The sequence below is a fragment of the Pseudophryne corroboree genome, chromosome 6 (assembly GCF_028390025.1).
Source record: "Pseudophryne corroboree isolate aPseCor3 chromosome 6, aPseCor3.hap2, whole genome shotgun sequence".
NCBI classification, from domain to species: Eukaryota; Metazoa; Chordata; class Amphibia; order Anura; family Myobatrachidae; genus Pseudophryne; species Pseudophryne corroboree.
This window is the reverse complement of record NC_086449.1, coordinates 190,878,920-190,889,244: the sequence shown is the minus strand read 5'-3', so window position 1 is coordinate 190,889,244 and position 10,325 is coordinate 190,878,920.

Below are 10,325 nucleotides of genomic sequence, written 5' to 3'. Positions count from 1 at the left end.
GGTGTGTTTGTGACGTCAAACCAGGAACGACAAGCACTGAACTGATCGCAGATGCCGAGTAAGTCTGGAGCTACTCAGAAACTGCTAAGAGAGGTGTAATCGCAATATTGCGAATACGTCGTTCGCAATTTTAAGAAGCTAAGATTCACTCCCAGTAGGCGGCGGCTTAGCGTGAGTAAATCTGCTAAAAGCAGCTTGCGAGCGAACAACTCGGAATGAGGGCCCATATTATAAAAAAGATATTGCGGAACTCGAAAAAGTTCAAAGGCGTGCTACTAAACTGATTAAAGGGTTAGAGACACTGGAGTACGAGGAAAGGCTAACTATGTTAAATATGTATACTCTAGAAAAGAGGCGTCTACGAGGAGATATTATTAATATCTTCAAATATGTAAAGGGTCATTACAAGGAGTTAGCAGGGGATTTGTTTATTAATAGAACTCTGTATAGGACACGTGGACACTCACTGAGGTTAGAGGAGAGAAAATTCCGTACAAAACGTAGGAAGGGGTTCTTCACGGTAAGGGCAATAAAGATTTGGAACTCCCTGCCGGAGAAGGTAATAATGGCGGACTCTGTAAATGCATTCAAAATCAGATTGGACAGCTTTCTGGCTGAAAAAAGTATCCAAGGCTACAGCATTTAATATATTGGCATTAGTATCTGGGAGTTGTACGAAATATAGTTGACAATTGGTACGAAACCATTATTTCAACTGGTGCATTATAATGTGCACAGCTAAACACAGAATACAGGTTGAACCCGATAGGCATTTCACCTCTTTTCAACCTCCACAACTATGTTACTATGTTAACCCCATTGTGCAGCTGTTACATTCTTGGGGGAAAAAAATAAATCACAGATACATACATTCAAATGGGAACATCAGTGCCATTTCCCTGTATTGGTTATAAGTAGTGATGAGCGGGTTCGGTTTCTCGGAAACCGAACCCCCCCGAACTTCACCCTTTTTACACGGGTCCGAGCCATACTCTGATTCTCCCGTATGGCTCGGTTAACCCGAGCGCGCCCGAACGTCATCATCCCGCTGTCGGATTCTCGCGAGATTCGGATTCTATATAAGCAACCGCGCGTCGCCGCCATTTTCACTCGTGCATTGGAAATGTTAGGGAGAGGACGTGGCTGTCGTCCTCTCCGTTATTGTTTAACTTGATTGTGCTTTATTGCTTAATTGTGGGGAGGACTGGGGAGCAGCTGTATAATATAGGAGGAGTACAGTGCAGAGTTTTGCTGACAGTGACCACCAGTTTTATCCGTTCTCTGCCTGAAAAAAAACGCTCCTTATCTGTGCTCAGTGTGCTGCATATATCTGTGCTCACACTGCTTAATTGTGGGGACTGGGGAGCAGCTGTATTATATAGCAGGAGAACAGTGCAGAGTTTTGCTGACAGTGACCACCAGTATACGTTGTCTGCCTGAAAAGCACTCCATATCTGTGCTCAGTGTGCTGCTTTATTGTGGGGACTGGGGACCACCAGTATAATATTATATAGGAGGAGTACAGTGCAAAGTTTTGCTGACCAGTGACCACCAGTATATAATATATAGCATTACGGTACAGTAGGCCACTGCTGTACCTACCTCTGTGTCGTCAAGTATACTATCCGTCTAGATTCTATACCTGTGGTGCATTTCAGTTGTGCAGTTTGCTGACACAGTGACCACCAGTATATATAGCAGTACGGTACGGAAGGCCACTGCTGTACCTACCTCTGTGTCGTCATTAAGTATACTATCCGTCTACATTCTATACCTGTGGTGCATTTTAGTTTTGCAGTTTGCTGACACAGTGACCACCAGTATATATAGCAGTACGGTACGGAAGGCCACTGCTGTACCTACCTCTGTGTCGTCATTAAGTATACTATCCATCTACATTCTATACCTGTGGTGCATTTTAGTTTTGCAGTTTGCTGACACAGTGACCACCGGTATTTATAGCAGTACGGTACGGAAGGCCACTGCTGTACCTACCTCTGTGTCGTCATTAAGTATACTATCCATCTACATTCTATACCAGTGGTGCATTTTAGTTTTGCAGTTTGATGACACAGTGACCACCAGTATATATATATATATAGCAGTACGGTACGGAAGGCCACTGCTGTACCTACCTCTGTCGTCATTAAGTATACTATCCATCTACATTCTATACCTGTGGTGCATTTTAGTTTTGCAGTTTGCTGACACAGTGACCACCAGTATATATAGCAGTACGGTACGGAAGGCCACTGCTGTACCTACCTCTGTGTCGTCATTAAGTATACTATCCATCTACATTCTATACCTGTGGTGCATTTTAGTTTCGCAGTTTGCTGACACAGTGACCACCAGTATATTATATATAGCAGTACGGTACGGAAGGCCACTGCTGTACCTACCTCTGTGTCGTCATTAAGTATACTATCCATCTACATTCTATACCTGTGGTGCATTTTAGGTTTGCAGTTTGCTGACAGTGACCACCAGTATATATAGCAGTACGGTACGGAAGGCCACTGCTGTACCTACCTCTGTGTCGTCATTAAGTATACTATCCATCTACATTCTATACCTGTGGTGCATTTTAGTTGTGCGCAGTATATATAGTAGTAGGCCATTGTTATTGATACTGGCATATAATTCCACACATTAAAAAATGGAGAACAAAAATGTGGAGGTTAAAATAGGGAAAGATCAAGATCCACTTCCACCTCGTGCTGAAGCTGGTGCCACTAGTCATGGCCGAGACGATGAAATGCCATCAACGTCGTCTGCCAAGGCCGATGCCCAATGTCATAGTAGAGAGCATGCAAAATCCAAAAAACAAAAGTTCAGTAAAATGACCCAAAAATCAAAATTGAAAGCGTCTGATGAGAAGCGTAAACTTGCCATTATGCCATTTACGACACGGAGTGGCAAGGAACGGCTGAGGCCCTGGCCTATGTTCATGGCTAGTGGTTCAGATTCACATGAGGATGGAAGCACTCATCCTCTCGCTAGAAAAATGAAAAGACTTAAGCTGGCAAAAGCACAGCAAAGAACTGTGCGTTCTTCTAAATCACAAATCCCCAAGGAGAGTCCAATTGTGTCGGTTGCGATGCCTGACCTTCCCAACACTGGACGGGAAGAGCTTGCGCCTTCCACCATTTGCACGCCCCCTGCAAGTGCTGGAAGGAGCACCCGCAGTCCAGTTCCTGATAGTCAAATTGAAGACGTCACTGTTGAAGTACACCAGGATGAGGATATGGGTGTTGCTGGTGCTGGGGAGGAAATTGACAAGGAGGATTCTGATGGTGAGGTGGTTTGTTTAAGTCAGGCACCCAGGGAGACACCTGTTGTCCGTGGGACGAATATGGCCATTGACATGCCTGGTCAAAATACAAAAAAAATCAGTTCTTCGGTGTGGAATTATTTCAACACAAATGCGGACAACATGGGGTATATTTACTAAGGTCCCGATTTTGACCGAGATGCCGTTTTTTCATCAAAGTGTCATCTCGGTAATTTACTAAGCAAAAATCACGGCAGTGATGAGGGCATTCGTAATATTTTGGAAGTCCTAGGAAAAAATCACGAATCAATACACCATCGGTCAAATACGCCTGCAATTTGCTAGAAATCGGGAATTTACTAAAAAGTGCAAAACACAAACACTGCCGACAATAGCCAAACACTGCCGTGATAAAATACAAATCGTGAAAAAGTGCTAAAAAAAAAACAGACCTGCTTTTTTATCCCGTGTTTGTATGGGCATGCAGGGATCCATGAGATCCGTGCATGTTTTTCAGTGGGAAGGGGGGGGAAATGTTCTAAATTTTCTGAAAAAAAATTGCGTGGGGTCCCCTCTCCTAAGGCAAACCAGCCTCGGGCTCTTTGAGCCGATCCTGGTTGCAGAAATATGGGGGAAAAATGGACAGGGGTTCCCCCATATTTAAGCAACCAGCATCGGGCTCTGCGCCTGGTCCTGGTTCCAAAAATACGGGGGACAAAAAGAGTAGGGGTCCCCCGTATTTTTTAAACCAGCACCAGGCTCCACTAGCTGGACAGATAATGCCACAGCCGGGGGTCACTTTTATACAGTGCCTTGCGGCCGTGGCATCAAATATCCAACTAGTCACCCCTGGCCGGGGTACCCTGGGGGAGTGGGGACCCCTTCAATCAAGGGCCCCCCCCCCCCCAGTCACCCAAGGGCCAGGGGTGAAGCCCGAGGCTGTCCTCCCCATCCAATGGGCTGCGGATGGGGGGCTGATAGCCTTTGTGATAAGTGTTTGATATTGTTTTTAGTAGCAGTACTACAAGGCCCAGCAAGCCTCCCCCGCAAGCTACTTGGAGAACCACAAGTACCAGCATGCGGCGGAAAAATGGGCCCGCTGGTACCTGTAGTACTACTACTAAAAAAATACCACAATAAAGACATTACACACACACCTTGACAGTATAACTTTAATACATCCATCCACACCTCCATATACACATACTTACCTTATGTTCCCACGCAGGTCGGTCCTCTTCTCCAGTAGAATCCATGGTGTACCTGTTGAAAAAATTATACTCGCATAATCCATGGTTGAAGGCTCCTCGGTAACTCCTTTTGTAATCCACGTACTTGAAAAAATAAAAAAACGGACACCCGACCACGAACTGAAAGGGGACCCATGTTTTCACATGGGCCCCCTTTCCCCGAATGCCAGAAACCCACTCTGACTGATGTCTAAGTGGGTTTCTTCAGCCAATCAGGGAGCGCCACGTTGTGGCACCCTCCTGATCGGCTGTGTGCTCCTGTACTGTCTGACAGGCGGCACACGGCAGTGTTACAATGTAGCGCCTATGCGCTCCATTGTAACCAATGGTGGGAACTTTCAGGTCAGCGGTTGACCGAAAGTGACCTCACCGCAGCCCATTGGATGGGGGGGACAGCCTCGGGCTTCACCCCTGGCCCTTGGGTGGCTGGGGGGGGACCCCTTGATTGAAGGGGTCCCTACTCCCCCAGGGTACCCCGGCCAGGGGTGACTAGTTGGATATTTGATGCCACGGCCGCAAGGCACTGTATAAAAGTGACCCCCGGCTGTGGCATTATCTGTCCAGCTAGTGGAGCCCGGTGCTGGTTTCAAAAATACGGGGGACCCCTACTCTTTTTGTCCCCTGTATTTTTGGAACCAGGACCAGGCGCAGAGCCCGATGCTGGTTGCTCAAATATGGGGGAACCCCTGTCCATTTTTTTCCCATATTTCTGCAACCAGGATCGGCTCAAAGAGCCCGAGGCTGGTTTGCCTTAGGAGGGGGGACCCCACGCAATTTTTTTTTAACATTTAAACTTTATTTATTTTTTTAACAAAGTGCACAATGAAGCCCAGCACGGATCTCTCAGATCCGGCCGAGATTCATTGTATTAAAGTCGGCAGTGTTTTACAAGTCACTCACGTAAAACACTGCTTAAAAAAACGAATGACATCGACATCGGAAAACCCGAAAATGCAGAATACGGCAGCTTAGAAAATTAGTCGTAATCAATTCAAAAAGTTGCATATTTACACTTTCGATGTCATTCGTGATTGAACTTTGACCTCAAACGGGAAAACACGAATCTTAGTAAATTTACCCCCAGGTGTCAAGCCGTGTGTTGCCTTTGTCAAGCTGTAATAAGTAGGGGTAAGGACGTTAACCACCTCGGAACATCCTCCCTTATACGTCACCTGCAGCGCATTCATCATAAGTCAGTGACAAGTTCAAAAACTTTGGATGACAGCGGAAGCAGTCCACTGACCACTAAATCCCTTCCTCTTGTAACCAAGCTCCTGCAAACCACACCACCAACTCCCTCAGTGTCAATTTCCTCCTTACCCAGGAAAGCCATGTCACTGGCAAGTCTGACGAGTCCTCTCCTGCCTGGGATTCCTCCGATGCATCCTTGAGTGTAACGCCTACTGCTGCTGGCGCTGCTGTTGTTGCTGCTGGGAGTCAATCGTCATCCCAGAGGGGGAAGTCGGAAGACCACTTGTACTACTTCCAGTAAGCAATTGACTGTCCAACAGTCCTTTGCGAGGAAGATGAAATATCACAGCAGTCATTTTGCTGCAAAGCAGATAACTCAGGCCTTGGCAGCCTGGGCGGTGAGAAACGTGGTTCCGGTATCCACCGTTAATTCAGAGGCAACTAGAGACTTGATTGAGGTACTGTGTCCCCGGTACCAAATACCATCTAGGTTCCATTTCTCTAGGCAGGCGATACCGAAAATGTACACAGACCTCAGAAAAAGAGTCACCAGTGTCCTAAAAAATGCAGTTGTACCCAATGTCCACTTAACCACGGACATGTGGACAAGTGGAGTAGGCAGACTCAGGACTATATGACTGACAGCCCACTGGGTAGATGTATTGCCTCCCGCAGCAAGAACAGCAGCGGCGGCACCAGTAGCAGCATCTCGCAAACGCCAACTCGTTCCTAGGCAGGCTACGCTTTGTATCACCGCTTTCAAGAAGAGGCACACAGCTGACAACCTCTTACGGAAACTGAGGAAGATCATCGCAGAATGGCTTACCCCAATTGGACTCTCCTGGGGATTTGTGACATCGGACAACGCCAGCAATATTGTGCGTGCATTACATCTGGGCAAATTCCAGCACGTCCCATGTTTTGCACATACATTGAATTTGGTGGTGCAGAATTATTTAAAAAACTACAGGGGCGTGCAAGAGATGCTGTCGGTGGCCCGAAGAATTGCGGGCCACTTTCGGCATTCAGCCACCGCGTACAGAAGACTTGAGCACCACCAAACAATCCTGAACCTGCCCTGCCATCATCTGAAGCAAGAGGTGGTAACGAAGTGGAATTCAACCCTCTATATGCTTCAGAGGATGGAGGAGCAGCAAAAGGCCATTCAAGCCCTATACATCTGCCCACGATATAGGCAAAGGAGGGGGAATGCACCCGACTCAAGCGCAGTGGAGAATGATTTCAACGTTGTGCAAGGTTCTGCAACCCTTTGAACTTGCCACACGTGAAGTCAGTTCAGACACTGCCAGCCTGAGTCAGGTCATTCCCCTCATCAGGCTTTTGCAGAAGAAGCTGGAGACATTGAAGGAGGAGCTAAAACAGACCGATTCCGCTAGGCATGTGGGACTTGTGGATGGAGCCCTTAATTCGCTTAACCAGGATTCACGGGTGGTCAATCTGTTGAAATCAGAGCATTACATTTTGGCCACCGTGCTCGATTCTAGATTTAAAACCTACGTTGTATCTCTCTTTCCGGCAGACACAAGTCTGCAGAGGTTCAAAGACCTGCTGGTGAGAAAATTGTCAAGTCAAGCGGAACGTGACCCGTCAACATCTCCTCCTTCACATTCTCCCGCAACTGGGGGTGCAAGGAAAAGGCTAAGAATTCCGAGCCCACCCGCTGGCGGTGATGCAGGGCAGTCTGGAGCGAGTGCGGACATCTGGTCCGGACTGAAGGACCTGCCAACGATTACTGACATGTCGTCTACTGTCACTGCATATGATTCTCTCACCATTGAAAGAATGGTGGAGGATTATATGAGTGACCGCATTCAAGTAGGCACGTCACTGTATACCGTACGTATACTGGCAGGAAAAAGAGGCAATTTGGATGCCCTTGCACAAACTGGCTTTATTCTACCTAAGTTGCCCTCCCTCCAGTGTGTACTCCGAAAGAGTGTTTAGTGCAGCCGCTCACCTTGTCAGCAATCGGCGTACGAGGTTACTTCCAGAAAATGTGGAGAAGATGATGTTCATCAAAATGAATTATAATCAATTCCTCCGTGGAGACATTCACCAGCAATTGCCTCCAGAAAGTACACAGGGATCTGAGATGGTGGATTCCAGTGAGGACGAATTAATAATCTGTGAGGAGGGGGATGTACACAGTGAAAGGGGTGAGGAATCGGAGGATGATGAGGAGGAGGACATCTTGCCTCTGTAGAGCCAGTTTGTGCAAGGAGAGATTGATTGCTTCTTTTTTGGTGGGGGCCCAAACCAACCAGTCATTTCAGTCACAGTCGTGTGGCAGACCCTGTCGCTGAAATGATGGGTTCGTTAAAGTGTGCATGTCCTGTTTATACAACATAAGGGTGGGTGGGAGGACCCAAGGACCATTCCATCTTGCACCTCTTTTTTCTTTCATTTTTCTTTGCATCATGTGCTGTTTGGGGACAATTTTTTTGAAGTGCCATCCTGTCTGACACTGCAGTGCCACTCCTAGATGGGCCAGGTGTTTGTGTCGGCCACTTGTGTCGCTTAGCTTAGTCACACAGCGACCTTGGTGCACCTCTTTTTTTCTTTGCATCATGTGCTGTTTGGGGACAATTTTTTTGAAGTGCCATCCTGTTTGATGCCATCCTGCCATCCTCCCGCCTCACCGATTCTTCAAATCAGGCTTGCCAGCTTTGGCGACAGACAGGGCTATTCTACAGGAAGCCATCCTAAAATTGGAAAAGTCACTGGTCATTGTCCCAGTTCCACCTCGAATGCAAAACAAGATTTATTACTCAAACCTTTTCATGGTACCGAAACCGGATGGTTCAGTCAGACCAATTTTGAACCTGAAATCGTTGAACCCGTACCTGAAGGTATTCAAATTCAAAATGGAGTCTCTCAGAGCAGTGATTTCCAGTCTGAAGGAGAAAGAGTTTATGGTATCCCTGGATATCAAGGATGCATACCTCCACATTCTGGTTTGGCTGCCGCACCAGGCTTATCTCAGATTTGCACTGTTAGACAGTCACTAACAATTTCAGGCACTGCCATTCGGCCTCTCCACAGCACCGAGAGTGTTCACCAAGGTGATGGCGGAGATGATGGTTCTCCTCCGCAGACAGGGGGTGAACATAATCCCATATCTGGGCGATCTGCTGATAAAGGCATCGTCCAGGGAGACGTTGTTGCAGTCCATTGTTCTCACGACTCATTTGCTCAGGGAACACAGTTGGATCCTGAACCTTCCAAAGTCACATTTGGAGCCGCAAGGAGGTTGTCTTTTCTGGGATTGATTCTCGACACGGCAGTGCAGAGGGTGTTTCTGCCAGAGGAGAAAGCATTGGTGATTCAAACAATGGTACGGGACGTCCTGAAGCCAACCCGGGTATGAGTTAGTCAGTGCATTCGCCTCCTGGGGAAGATGGTGGCCTCTAACAAGGCTCTACAGTACGGAAGGTTTCATGCTTGGTCCTTCCAACTGGATCTCCTGGACAAGTGGTCGGGATCTCATCTACACGTGCACCAGAGAATACGTCTGTCGCCGAAAGCAAGGATTTCACTCCTCCAGTGGCTGCATCTACCTCACCTTCTGGAGGGCCTTAGGTTTGGAATTCAGGACTGGCTCCTTCTAACCACGGATGCAAGTCTCCGGGGCTGGGGCGCAGTCACTCAGGGGGAAACCTTCCAAGGAAGGTGGTCAAGCCTGGAATCCAGCCTTCCAATAAACATTCCGGAACTAAGAGATCGAGCTATTCAAGTGCAGTTGGACAATGTAACGACGGTGGCCTACATAAACCGACAGGGCGGAACGAAGAGCAGAGCTGCAATGTCAGAGGTAACAAGAATCATCCTCTGGGCAGAAAAGCACGCGGTGGCGCTGTCAGCAATCTTCATTCCGGGAGTAGACAACTGGGAAGCAGACTTCCTCAGCAGACACGATCTCCATCCAGGAGAGTGGGAACTCCATCCGGAGGTGTTCAAGGAGGTAACAGATCTTTGGGGTGTGCCTCAAATAGACATGATGGCCTCTCGTCTCAAGAAGCTCCGGAGGTATTGTTCCAGGTCCAGGGACCCGCAAGCCGTGAAGGTGGACGACCTAGTGACTCCGTGGGTGTTCCAATCTGTGTACGTGTTTCCTCCACTTCCACTCATTCCAAGAGTTCTAAAACTCATAGGGAGAACAAGAGTTCAGGCAATCCTCATGGATCCAGACTGGCCAAGAAGGGCTTGGTACGCGGATCTTCTGGATCTACTGCTGGAAGAGCCGAGGCCTCTTCTTCTTCGGGAGGACCTGCTGCAGCAGGGGACGTTCGCTTATCAAGACTTACCATGGCTACGTTTGACGGCATGGAGCTTGAACGCCAGATATTAGCTCAGAAGGGCATTCCGAACAAGGTTGATACAGGCTAGGAAAGGAGTAATGTCTAAACATTACCATCGTATTTGGAAAAAATATGTATCTTGGTGTGAGTTCAAGAAGTTTCCTACGGTGGAGTTCCAACTGGGACGGTTTCTCCTCTTCCTGCTAGCAGGTGTGGATATGGGCCTGAGGTTGGGATCTATAAAGGTCCAGATTTCGGCCCTATCCATTTTCTTCCAGAAACAATTGGCTT